Raw genomic sequence first — 13,900 nt, forward strand, 5'->3', positions numbered from 1 at the left:
GTGGGGGGAGTGGACATGTCTGGAACCTCCTGTCCAGTGACGTTGGGTAGGGGTCCTGCAGGGGTGTAAAGGCATGATTATTGCATCTGTGTGTGCCATCGTGTGCAATGGGTGAGTGACCCTGTACTCCAGTGCTTGCATTCTTGTGTAGGACCTTGTGTGATAATTGGTTTGGGGATCTGTGTGGGCATCTGTAGTGGACATGCTTTGGTGATGGGTGTCCATGCTTTGGTGTTGCATGCAGGGCTTGGTGTTGGGATGTGTGGGTTGTGATAGTGGGACATTTGTGAGGTGTTGGAGTGATGGGGGTTAGGGTGAGGGTGGGGTATCTGATAGCATGCAGGTAGGGTGGGGGATGTAATAGTTAAGATTTGCCTTACCAGAGTCCATTCCTCCTGCTACTCCTGCAAGGCCCTCAGGATGCAGTATAGCCAAGACCTAGTCCTCCCATGTTGTTAGTTGCCGGGTAGGAGGTGGGGGTCCGCCGGCAGTCCTCTGAACTTCAATCTGGTGTCTTGAGACAACAGAACGCACCTTCCCCTGTAGGTCGTGCCACCTCTTTCTGACGTCATCCCTAGTTCTTGGATGCTGTCCCACTGCGTTGACCCGGTCTACGATTCTGTGCCATAGCTCCATCATCCTAGCTATGGATGTGTGATGCACCTGTAATCCGAATAGCTGTGGCTCTACCCAGATGATTTCCTCCACCATAACCCTGAGCTCCTTCTCAAAGAACCTGGGGTGTCTTTGCGGTGCCATGGTGTGGTTTGGGTGATGTGTGAGGTGGTGTGTGTTGTGATGTGTGAGGGGATGTGTTTGTGTGTGTTGTCTGAGGTGCGTGGATATTGTGTGAGTGATGGTGTTGTGTGCCTGTGGATGCTAGTATTGTTGCTGGTGGTGTCTCTCTCTGGGCTTCTTTCTCAATTTTTGTTGTAGGGGTTTGTGGGTGATGTGGGTGTGTGTTTTATATTGTATTGAGTGTGTGGGAGTGGTGTGTATATGTGTATCAGGTGTGTATTTCAAATTGTCCAATGTAGTTGTGTTTTTTAAATGTGTGTGTATTTTGAATGCGGCGGTGTGTACCGCCAATGGAATACTGCGGTTAAAAGACCGCTGCGTGGATTCGTGGGAAGTGATACTGTGGACGTATTCCTGTTTGCGTGACGGTGTCGGTTTTGTTATCTCCAGTTTATCACTGACCTTTGGTGTGGCGGACTTGTGTGGGTGTCTGGATTTTGGCAGATTCTGGCCTGTGGGTCATATTAGCTGTAGCAGAATTCTGCCACCGGAGGGGTGTGTTGGTGGTCTTCTGCACAGCGGTAAGCAGGATTTACCGCCAATGTTGTAATGAGGGCCATAGTTACTTACTTGAGACACTGTTTTCCTTGCTTCTTGAAGTTGAACTTTGATTGGAATCCTGGAGTTGAAGTATCAATTGTTGTTTTCACTCATCGCCATTGAAACGACTTGATGCCCACCACACTTGCTTGGAGGATAAAAGTGTTTATTAAAGATACGCTGTACACCTCAGCTTCCTTTCTTCAGCTACACCTTTGAACAACCACTATTCAACATCGCTCCTTGGAATTCTCAGGCGAGATTGTGATATATGCAGAACACAAACACATTACATAGTCAGGGTTTTTATCTCTGAAGTGAGGATACCACAGTGCATAGTGGAGTCAGTCACCATTGACCATTTACCAAGTAAAATCACAGGCAAGTTAAACCGGAACATATGTAAACTGGTTATTTTAAAACAAAGTATCTGCGTTCAATTTTTCCAAAGTAGTGTTGCAATTTAGAATCCTGAGATGGCCTTTGTAGAAACTGAAAAACGTTCACACTGTGAATTCTAAAACTAAATGTAAATTACAAAGGAAGCAATCTCTCTATTAAGGAGCAGGGCTTGAAGGGGTGAGCCAGGAAGCATCTTAATTAATGGGTCCAATAACTCACTTAATTGTCATGACGACAAGTGCTGGCTCTAGTTTTCTTTCTAAATAACTAATGATATCAGTGAATAGTGTGATTCACCTGCACATCCTGTATTCCGGTGGGATATAAGTAATACAGTGCTGCTTTGTTCATAATATTCTAAAAGTTTTGGTGTGGAAGAATAGCTTTCATAATTATTATCTTCAAAACATCCCATCCAATGCTTAGAGTTTGCTTCCTAAAAGCCTTTCTCTGAACCTAATGCCATATGAGTAATCTAGCAAACCCCTTCAATGGCTTTGACTGCCTTACCTTTGCCTTCTCACATTGAGGAGACACATTAAAATATACAAAACGTGACGGATGGAATGCTTAAATTAATCTTGGCCACTTGAAATTACTTGGGCCACAAGTGGAAAGGGTGGCCCAAACATGGGTCCGTGGACACTATTTCACTGGAACCAAGCTATACTTGATGGATGAGCCGTAATAAGGGTGAAAACATTCTCTGGTTGCTTGTGTTCCGGTCCAAGGAGGATCTGCTGTGGTAGTTCGGGCTGAACTGTTCCTACTGGATCAGGGTCAAGACTGATTGTCATATGGTTGGGCCAAAATTTGAAGTGTCCTGCTGTGCAAAATAACAATAGACTGCAATGCGGCTGTAGGAAGGTAGCCTCTTTCTAGCCTTGTTACCCCCACTTTTGGCCTGTTTGTGAGTATATGTCAGGGTGTTTTTACTGTCTCACTGGGATCCTGCTAGCTGTGACCCCAGTGCTCATAGGTTGTGGCCTGAATGTGTTCCCTGTGTGGTGCATAACTGTGTCACTGAGGCTCTGCTAATCAGTGCTCATGCTCTCTCTGCTTTTAAATTTGTCACTGCAGGCTAGTGACCATTTTTTACCAATTCTAATTGGCACACTGGAACACCCTTATAATTCCCTAGTATATGGTACCTAGGTACCCAGGGTATTGGGGTTCCAGGAGATCCCTATGGGCTGCAGCATTCCTTTTGCCACCTATAGGGAGCTCAGACAATTCTTACACAGGACTGCCACTGCAGCCTGAGTGAAATAATGTCCACGTTATTTCACAGCCATTTTACACTGCACTTAAGTAACTTATAAGTCACCTATATGTCTAACTCTCACTTAGTGAAGGTTAGGTGCAAAGTTACTAAGTGTGAAGACACCCTGGCCCCAGCCAAGGTGCCCCCACATAGTTCAGGGCATTTTCCCCGGACTTTGTGAGTGCGTGGACACCATTACACGTGTGCACTACATATAGGTCAATACCTCTATGTAGCTTCACAATGGAAGCCCTAGCAGCTGCAGTTCACTCAGTACACAGGATTACTGTCTGGCGTGAGGAGGTAAGGACTTATCTCCACCAAATTTGGACAGACGTACCACTGGACTGTCGGGGTCACTTGGATCCAGTTCCTGTGTTCCAGGGACCACGTTTGTCAAGATGAGAGGGGACCCAGAAGACCGGTGAAGTAGACGTTTGGTGCCTGCGGAAGCAGGGGGAAGATTCCTTCGAACCACGGGAGATTTCTTCTTGGCTTCCAGTGCAGGGTGAAGGCAGACAGCCCCCAGAGCATGAACCACCAGGAAACAGTTGAGAAAGCCGGCAGGATTAGGCTCCACAATGTCACTGGTAGTCTTCTTGTTACTTTGTTGCAGTTTTGCAGGCGTCCTGGAGCAGTCAGTGGTCGATCCTTGGCAGAAGTTGAAGAGGGAGATGCAGAGGATCTCTGGTGAGCCCTTGCATTCATTATCTGAAGAAAAGCCCACAGGAGAGACCCTAAATAGCCCTTAGAGGAGGATTGGCCACCTAGTCAGGTAAGCACCTATCAGGAGGGGTCTCTGATGTCACCTGCTGGCACTGGCCATTCAGAGGCCTCCATTGTGCCCTCACACCTCTGCAGAGGTCTGGGACACACTGGAGGAGGTCTGGGCACCACCCCTGGGGTGGTGATGGACAGGGGAGTGGTCACTCCCCATTCCATTGTCCAGTTTTGCACCAGAGCAGGGGCTGGAGGATCCCTGAACCAGTGTAGACTGGTTTATGCAAGGAGGGCACCATCTGTGCCCTTCAAAGCATTCCCAGCGGCCAGGAGAGGCTACTCCTCTCAGGCCCTTAAAACCTATTTCCAAAGGGAGAGGGTGTAACACCCTCTCTCTGAGGAAATCCTTTGTTCTGCCTTCCTGGTACTGGGCTGCCCAGACCCCAGGAGGGCAGAAGCCTGTCTGTGGGTTGGCAGCAGCGGTAGCTGCAGTGAAAGCCCCAGAGAGCTGGTTTGGCACTACCCGGGGTCCATGCTGGAGCCCCGGGGATGCATGGGATTGGCACCCCAATACCAGATTTGGAATGGAGGGACAATACCATGATCTTAGACACCTTACATGGCCATATTCGTAGTTTCCATTGTGAAGCTACATATAGGTATTGACCTATATGTAGTGCACACGTGTAATGGCGTCCCGCACTCACAAAGTCCCAGGAAATGTCCTGCAACTATGGGGGGCACCTTTGCTAGTGCAAGGATGCCCTCACACTTAGTAACTTTGCACCTAACCTTCAGCAAGTGAAGGTTAGACATATAGGTTACTTGTAAGTTACTTAAGTTCAGTGAAAATGGCTGTGAAATAACGTGTGCGTTATTTCACGCAGGCTGCAGTGGCAGTCCTGTGAAAGGGTTTGTCTGAGCTCCTTATGGGTGGCAAAAGAAATGCTGCAGCCCATAAGGATCTCCTAGAACCCCAATGCCCTGGGTACCTAGGTACCATATACTAAGGACTTATAAGTTGGGTCCAGTGTGCCTGTTGAAATTGGTAAATGAACTCAGTGACACAGTCAAGCACCACTGACAACACACACATCAGGCCACAAATTATGAGCACTGGGGTCCTGGCTAGCAGGATCCAAGTGACACAGTAAAACACACTGACACACACTCACAAACAGCCAAAAGTGGGGGTAATCATGCTAGAAAGGGGCTACTTTCTCACATCTCTCAAATAGTCTTAGGGCCTGATTCAGAAACTGGCAGAGAGTTTACTGCTTCACAACTGTGATGGATATCCCAACCACTGAAATCTAAATCCCTCTGGATATAACAGTATTTAGATTTCAGCAGATGAGATATCCGTCACCATTGTGAGGGATTAACCCCTCTGTCATATATCAAAATCAGTCCCTTAGACTGAAAATCCTGTAAAAAATATTTAAAAAGAAATGAGGACCTCAAAGGAAGTACTGTGCATGTGAGAAATGTATTATATGAGAAACCCACCCAGTCTGTTACATGGTAAGGTGCAAATTTAAATAATGGTTCCCAATTATGAACTGTCCTACAAGAAATATTCTTCGTAGGCCAGTATTTTTTCTGTGCAAGACAATTAATTTTCTAAAACTAAAACTATAACATACATATTGCAAAAACACTGATTAGGAAACTTTAATGAAATTGCAAAGATTCTGGAATTCTTAAAGAGTTAAATGGTGTGTGCCTTATATTGAAAACCAGAACCTATTGCACAAACAGCTGACTAAAAAAATCTAGCATTTGGAAAATATTAACATCACTGCTTAAAGGTAGCACTATAAAAACATTAATTGAAATTGACAATGTGTCATGATAAGAAAATGTACACCCTCCTTTCATACAGATTTGTGCCATCTTCATGACAGTATTCAGCATCCGTATGAAACTGAGGGCCTGATTTAGAATTTTCAGACCGGTTACTATGTCTCAAATCCATCCTTAAATTAGGTTGTTAGGTCCTTATTTAGTGTTATGCAGCTGGGATATGTTGGGCGTTGAACTCCACTGGTGACCAGGCAACAACTTCAGCACTGATTGGTGTTTGGATAAAGCTCATTGCTTAGTGCTTGGTACTAACTGCCCATCACAGGAATTGGCAGACCTATTTATTGTTTCAGTGAGGTTGCATCCAGGCCGGTTATCGTGACATAAGCCCTCATTACAACCCTGGCGGTAAATGCCACCTACCGCCGTGCTGACAGCCGCCAACATACCGTGACCGTGGCGGTATTCCGCTACGGGTATTATGACCCACACTGAGAAATCCGCCACTATATAGACACACTCACACAAGTCCGCCAGACCAAAGGTCACTGATAAACTGGCAGTACCAAAACCCACACCGTTACGCAAACAGAAATACGCCCACAGTATCAGAACCCACGAATCACCGTGGCGGTCTTTCAACCGCGGTAAACCATTGTTGGTACACACTGCAGCGCTCAAAATGCACACACCCTAACAAAACTCCACCACATTGGAAAATTCAAACTACACACACCTGACACACATACACACACCACACCCACACACCCACAACACTATAAAACACACACCCACAATACCCACAACCCTTTACAACCCAAACATTTTGGCAAGTGAGAGAGAGACAAGCCAGGAGCACCCACTCAATCAGAGCCACAGAACAGCATCACCCATACACCATCCACGCACCTCACACCCCAATACAGCAACCCACACACCTGCACACATATCACTCACACCACATCCATGGCACCCCAAAGACACCCCAGGTTTTCAGAGGAGGAGGTAAGGGTCATGGTGAAGGAAATCATCCGGGTAGAGCCACAGCTATTCGGATCACAGGTGCAGCAGACGTCCATTGCTAGGAAGATGGAGCTATGGCGGAGAATCGTGGACAGGGTCAACGCCATAGTACAGCACCCTAGAACAAGGGATGACATCAGGAAGAGATGGAACGGCCTATGGGGAAGGTGCATTCCGTGGTTCCAAGACACCAGGTAGCAGTACAGAGGACTAGCGGTGGACCCCTACCTCCTTCCCCACAACTAACAACATGGGAGGAGCAAGTCAGGGTGGTCATGCATACTGACGGACTCGCAGGAGTAGCAGGTGGACTGGACTCTTCTAAGTCAAATCTTTACTACTATATCCCCAACCTACCTGCATGCTATCACAACCTCCCACCCCTACCCTCACCCCCATCACTCTACTACCTCATATATACCCCACTATCACAACGCACCCATCCCAATACCAAGCCCTGCCTGCAACACCAATGCATGGAACCCATCACAGACCTGTATGGACACCCATCACCACAGCATCCACACTAGTGACAATCACTTAGCCAAACCAAGCACAACTCACACAAGCCAAAGCTGCCTTGGGAATAACAACCATAGTGGGGAACATACCCATGCACAAGATGGCACATGCAGAAAAAATAACACTGCATTTGCATCCCCACAGGACCCCTACTCAACGTCACTGGAGAGGACTTGCCAGCAACATCCAGTCCCCCCAAAAGAGGCCCACAGTGATGACAGCAGCTCTGTACGCCTGGATCAGAATGACCAACCTAGCCCATCAGGGACCTCTGGACAGTGGGTTACCCTGCCACAGTCCCATGCCACCACAGAGTCTCCCCCCTCAGGAAACACCAGCACAGCACCCACCCAGCAGGCCCATGCCACTGTCCCCAGGACACATCAATCAGCAGTGTGCCCACCACTACAGGGACCCGAGGCAACCCCACAAACCCAGGACGATCAGGGACCTTGGGTCAGTGGCAGAGGGGACACATTTCAGGAGACAGAGGCACAGGACAACAGGAAAGATCGGAGGACTGCTGTGCGAAAGGGAGAGGACAGGCCCAGGGAACCCACTCTCCAGGAGGCACTCACAAACATCCTGGGAACATACCACCATTCCTAGGAGTTCATGGGCCATATACTGGCCAAGTTGCAGGAGACCCAGCGGCTGCAGGAGGGACGGTACCTGGGGATCATGGAGGACCTTAAACTCATCTACACCATTGTGGTCACCATTGCAGGGGTGCTGGGTGACATGGTCAACACCATGAGGGAGGCAGTGGCACAACAACGGGCCCTTGACACTAGCCACACTGAAGAACAGCCCTCCAACTCCACTGGCGCTAGTGGACAGTAGGCCCTGCCACTGGAACAACAGGCCACCAGCACCCCAGCCCCTGCAGAAGGAGAACCATCATGCAAACAGTCCCTGCGATCCAGGCAGAAGCCAGAGAACATTGCCGAGACCCCCACCAGGAAATAAGACTCTCCTGATTGTCACCCTTCTGCCCCACTCTGTCACCCTGTCCACCTTGACCTGCCATTGTTCCACTTCCTATGCCCCCTTGGACAATGCACCTGTGATACCAACAGACTGGACTCTATGCTGGACTTTCCTCCACCATCATCCCAGACCATTGCACATCCCCCACTACTTATGAGCACTTAAATAAACATCATTGGACCGAATACAAATCTGGAGTCTGTCAAATGATTCACATATGTATTAGTACAACATTATCAAGGCATAGCAAGTCCTATGTACAGTTAACTTTACATTGGAATGACCTTTAGTGAGCAGCAGTAAACACACCAGGAGCCAGAGTGGGCCACAGAGATCTGAAAATAGAGATGCAAAAGGGTACAGTGAGTGGCCATAGAGATAGGGAAATCAGGCTGCCATGTACAGTGTCCAACAGAAAAATGAAAAGGAAAGTGAAGTTACAGTGTCTTACCTGTGTGTCACAGGAAGTACTGCTGTATTATATTACTTCTGTTGTCCACATCTTCTTCCTCTGCCTCCTCTTCCTCACTGTCCACAGGCTCCACCGCTGCCACAAGGCCATCTCCAGACTCATCCTCCTGCAGAAAAGGCACCTGGCGTCTCAAGGCCAGGTTGTGCAACATACAACGATGATCTGGCACACCTTCTTGGGTGAGGAGTACAGGGATCCACCAGTCAGATGGAGGCACCTGAACCTGGCCTTCAGGAGGCCGAAGGTTCTTTCAATTATCCACCTTGTTCGCCCATGTGCCTCATTGTAATGTTCCTCTGCCCTTGTCCTGGCATTCCTCACTGGGGTCAGTAGCCATGAGAGGTTGGGGTAACCAGAGGCACCTGCAAATATCGAGGGACAACTGTTAGAAACACACTAACCCTTAGGGACAACCCCATACCCAACACCAAGATATACTGGGTGGGGACCTTGGGCTCACCTATTAGACACACCGGGTGCCTCTGGAGTTGCCCCATCACATATGGGATGCTGCTATTCCTCAAGATAAAGGCGTCATGCACAGAGCCAGGATACTGGCATTCACATGGAAGATGTACTGGTCCACCAACACACCATCTGCACATTCATAGAGTGATAGCTTTTTCTTTCCTGAAGATGTGTTCATTTCTACGGGGGGAGGGACAAATGCCACATGTGTACCATCAATGGCACCAATGATGTTTGAGATATGTCCCTGGGCATAAAAGTCAGCTTTCACTGTGGCCAAATCCTCCACCTGGGGGAATAAGATGTAGCTGCACATGTGTTTCAGCAGGGCTGACAACACTCTGGTCAACAAGTTGAAGAACATTGGCTGAGACATCCCTGATGCCATGGCCACTGTAGTTTGGAAGGAACCACTTGACAGGAAATGGAGTACTGACAGGACCTGCACTAGAGGGGGGATACCTGTGTGCTGGTGGATAACTGACATAAGGTCTGGCTCCAATTGGGCACACAGTTTTTAGATTGTGGACCGATCAAGCCTGTATGTTATGATAATGTGTCAGTGGTTGAAGCCTATGGAAGAAAACGGTGAACAGAGGGTCATAGTCACACATCTATTGCACAAACGATGCATTTTTTCCTTTACCGAACCAGTATGTGAATCCGAAAATCAGTTGCTGTGCCAATGTTTGCTGTGACGCAGTTAGGTGCCATACCTTGGGCCCCCTTGAAATGGCAGCTGCCTGACCTGTGAGGAGGGACAAGTGGAAATGAGGTGATTCCGCTGGCATTGTGTACCATTGCAGCAGGTGGTCATTGGGCCCTATGGGTTCCAGGAGCCAATGGCGATGTACACTGACGGTGACAGTACGCACCATCGCGGACGTGACCGCCATTTTCTATCTGTTCACTCACTTGCTACCTGATCTTTAACAGGAGAGGACCTACACTGCAAGTGCTGCTGTGACCGTTGTCTGGAAGCGACAATGGCTCATGTGTCTGGGGAAAGGGCCCCTGCCTTCACTGCGGAGGAGTTGGAGAAATGGTGGATGGGTTCCTACCCCAGTACACATTACTCCACGGTCCTCCAGACAAACAGGTGAGTACACTGTGAGCATGATGTGTGGGCCATGAATTTATGGATTACTGTGTGTGTAAGCCACATGTAGAGGGGGCAGAGGCGTCCTGGCCAGAGTGCTGCATGTATGGTGGTCAATGGATGTACATCAGGAGATGGGAGGGATCTGGTGGGCCATGAGTGTGACTGTCTGAACGGTTGACTAATTCCCTTTTCTGCTGTCTTTTTCATGCAGGTCAGCGCCCACCAGAAAAAGGGTATTTGGTGTGTCATCGCCAAGGAGGTGCGGACCCTGGGGGTCTTTGACAGGCGCAGCACCCGCTGCCGCAAATGGTCAGAGGACCTGCAACGCTGAGCAAAGAAGACAGCGGAGCCCCAGCTGGGGCTGGCCTCCCAACGAGGAAGGGGTGCCCGTCGCACCATGACTCCCCTGATGTTCTGCATCCTGGCAGTGGCCTATCCGTAGTTGGATGGGCGCTTGAAGGCATCACAGCAGCCACAAGGGGGTGAGTACAGATTCTGAATCATGACCGCACGTGTTAAGGGTTACCTGGGTGGGGGATGTGGGCTGTGGGTGCCCCTAGGCCAGGGCGAAGACGGCAGGGTAGGTCCCTTGTTGGGCAGGCTCTGAAGCACTCCTACCCCAATGATGTTAGTGGGCATCTACTAAAGAGCAGGGTCCTGTGGGTTTCAGGTGTGCAGCTAATGGCGGTAGGCATTGTACCCCATGGGCTGGTGACTATCTTAGTAATCGGTAGTGCATGGCCTAGTGATTAGGGCTGCTCCCTGTGTGTTGTGAACGCCAACGGTGGTAGTGTTTCTGGCATTGACCAAGTGTATCCTCTGTCTCTCCCCCCCTTTTTGTTTTGTCACCCTGTCCTTGTGTGCATTAGCATCATCTGGCGGAGGAGCAGAGGCACCGGCGACGGGGGGAGCTGTATTCCACATGGCCTGGAGGCCGAATCCACCGATGGTAAGGGCACCAGTGGGACGGAGGGCAAGGCGAGCACCACGACTGGGACAGGAGGGGAGACCAAAGACAGCGACTCCACCTCTGATGGATGCTCCCTGGCGGTGGCAGACACCTCTGTGCCCATCCAAACAACAGGTACAGCCGCCACCCCCCTACTAGCATGGCCCTCCCAGCAGCCACTCAGCTTATTTCCTGTGCCTGCTCACCCAGGAGGGTGGGCATCTCCTTCGTCCCAGGCACTTCAGGCCCTGCAGCAGTCAGCCCTGCTGCCCTCAGTGAGGAGGCTGTTGACCTCCTGAGATCCCTCACTGTTGGGCAGTCAACCATTCTGAATGCCATCCAGGGTGTTGATAGGCATTTACAACAAACAAATGCATACCTGAAGGGCATTCATTCTGGTGTGGCGGCCCAACAGAGAACATTTCAGGCTCTGGCCTCCTCCCTGATGGCAGCCCTTGTCCCTGTCTCTAGCCTCCCCCCTCCAACTTCCTCTACCGAGTCCCAATCTCCTCAACCCCAGCCTATCCCAAGCACACCTTCAGACCAGCATTCACCCAAATCAACACACAAAAGTGGCTCAGGCAATCACAAGCACCACACTTTATCTCACAGGCACTCACACACGCACCATCCCCATGAAGACACGCCAACATCCACTGCCTCCACTGTGTCTCCCTCCTCCTCGTCATCCACTTCCTTCCCAGTAGCGTCTCCATTCACACCTGCATGCACTACATACTCATCCACTACCTCCATCACAGCACGCCCATCACAACACACCTCTCACTGGCAGTCACCACCCCCACATCCATGCACACATCCCCTGACCCCTCCTCCCAAAGTACACAAATGCAAGCACCCGCCCACCCAACAGCAATCCACCTCACAACAGCATCCAGCCCATTCACTTGCACCCAAACTCAGTAGACAGACACCTCCTACAACCACTCCTTCTTCCTCCACTCCCAAACCCTCTCCCTCTTCCCACCCAAGTGTCTCTAAGAAGCTTTTCCTGGCACACATTGACCTCTTCCCTACCCCTCCCCCGTCCTCCCCCTCGGGCCAGGGTGTCCAGAACCCAGCCCAGAACCTCAGCCACCAAGTCGACATCTGCTGTGGTTCCTGCATTTAACAGAGGATCCAAAGGGGCACCCGTAAGCCCAGCCAGTGTGCCACCAACACCTGCTAAGGACTAAACCATTCCACTACCTGCCAAGATGAAGAGGGGGACAGCATGCAGCAAGGGGAAGGAGCACCAACCACCCAGCAAGGCCACCCCAAAGACTCCAGCTGCCAGACCCAAGGTGACACCACCATCTGCCAAGGTGAGGAAGGGGGAGAAAACACCAGACAAGGCACTTCAGCCGTCGGAGGCTGTAGGTGAAGGTCTGGTGGCTACCAGCACAACTGCCAGCACTGCCATCTGCACTGCGGCCAGCACCGCCAGCAGCCCCGCCGCTAGCACCGCCGCAAGCACCACTACTGGCAGCAGCAGCAGCCCCAGTGAGCAGCTGTCCGAGGCTGCAGGAGAAGGGCTGAGGCCTTCACCCACCACTGGCAGCTCCGGCACCTGCACCACGACCAGCACTGTTAGGGTTTGTACACAGCAAAGAGCATGTCCCCTCTCACTGCACTAGTGGGTTCTGTAATAGCTCCCTTTTAAACTTACTATTGAAAGCCTTTCTTGTTATCTCACCTCCCCCCCCCCAGGCTTCTGTGTATGTTGTTTAATGTGCTGTTTTGTTTACACATTGGGCCTTGCTTTTACCAAGGCTTCTTTAAAATACTCCTCCCTAGGCCATGTGTTAATCCAACTCATTTGTATAATAACTGAAACTCTGCACACCTTTCAAGAACATGTGCAGCATGTGAGGACCACACCCAGCTCTTCAAACCACACCCAGCTCTGCACACCTTCCAAGAACATGTGCAGCATGTGAGGACCACACCCAGCCCTTCAAACCACACCCAGCCCTGTCTATAAAAGGCATCCCCCGAGCCTCACCCAGTGCTTGTGCTCGTCTACCTCCCGCTTACCTGAGAACAGATCCCTCGGCGCTGGCACTCCTGCTCTTTACAGACTTTCATTGACTTCAATGGGCGCAGCTTCTGGTTCTTCCTTCTTCCGGTTTCCGGTTCCTCCTTGCTTCAGCCTCTCTCCTATGAGTAACCTGCAAAAGAAAAAGAAGACAAGGTTAGACTGATCAGTATCTCTTGCCAGCAACAAGTAAGTGCAAAATCTTTTATTACCTGAAAGAACTTTGACAACAATTTCTGGATTCGTGTACAGAACTTTGTGAAGCAAACATTGTTTTTTCTCATGGAACTTTTAAGAATCGAACAGTGGAAACCATTAACAGCAAGGCAAACAGTAAATCAAGGACTTGCACAAATTACATGCTGTATTTTGATGTAAAAGTACAGTATTTGTTTTATAAAAGATTCTGGAAATATGGGAAAAGTGAGTCTGCTATTGGGAATTTAGGCTTTAGTTATATTATGATGAATGTTTGATACTGGTAATTCTGATAACGGTATTTGTTTAATGTTTTAGAAGCTTTACAGTAATAGAAAACACATCCCAGAGCAGTAACACATTCCAAACCTGGAAACTAGAGACCAGGATGCAAGAGGTACTTTTAGAAGAGAATTTCTAATAAATAAAGGGATAGTCAGGAACCCATTTAGGAATAGGTTGCACTTATCTGTTCTTTGTTTATGTTTCATTAGGCACCAGTTTCTACAGAAGTCAGAAAGGGCCGCAGATTTGTGCAGCACTTCAACAGTGGAAACGCAAGAACGGTGTTGTCTCTCTTTTTTATTTTATCCACTTCCCCCCTTCCC

The sequence above is a fragment of the Pleurodeles waltl genome, chromosome 5, assembly GCF_031143425.1.
Source record: "Pleurodeles waltl isolate 20211129_DDA chromosome 5, aPleWal1.hap1.20221129, whole genome shotgun sequence".
Taxonomy (NCBI): Eukaryota; Metazoa; Chordata; class Amphibia; order Caudata; family Salamandridae; genus Pleurodeles; species Pleurodeles waltl.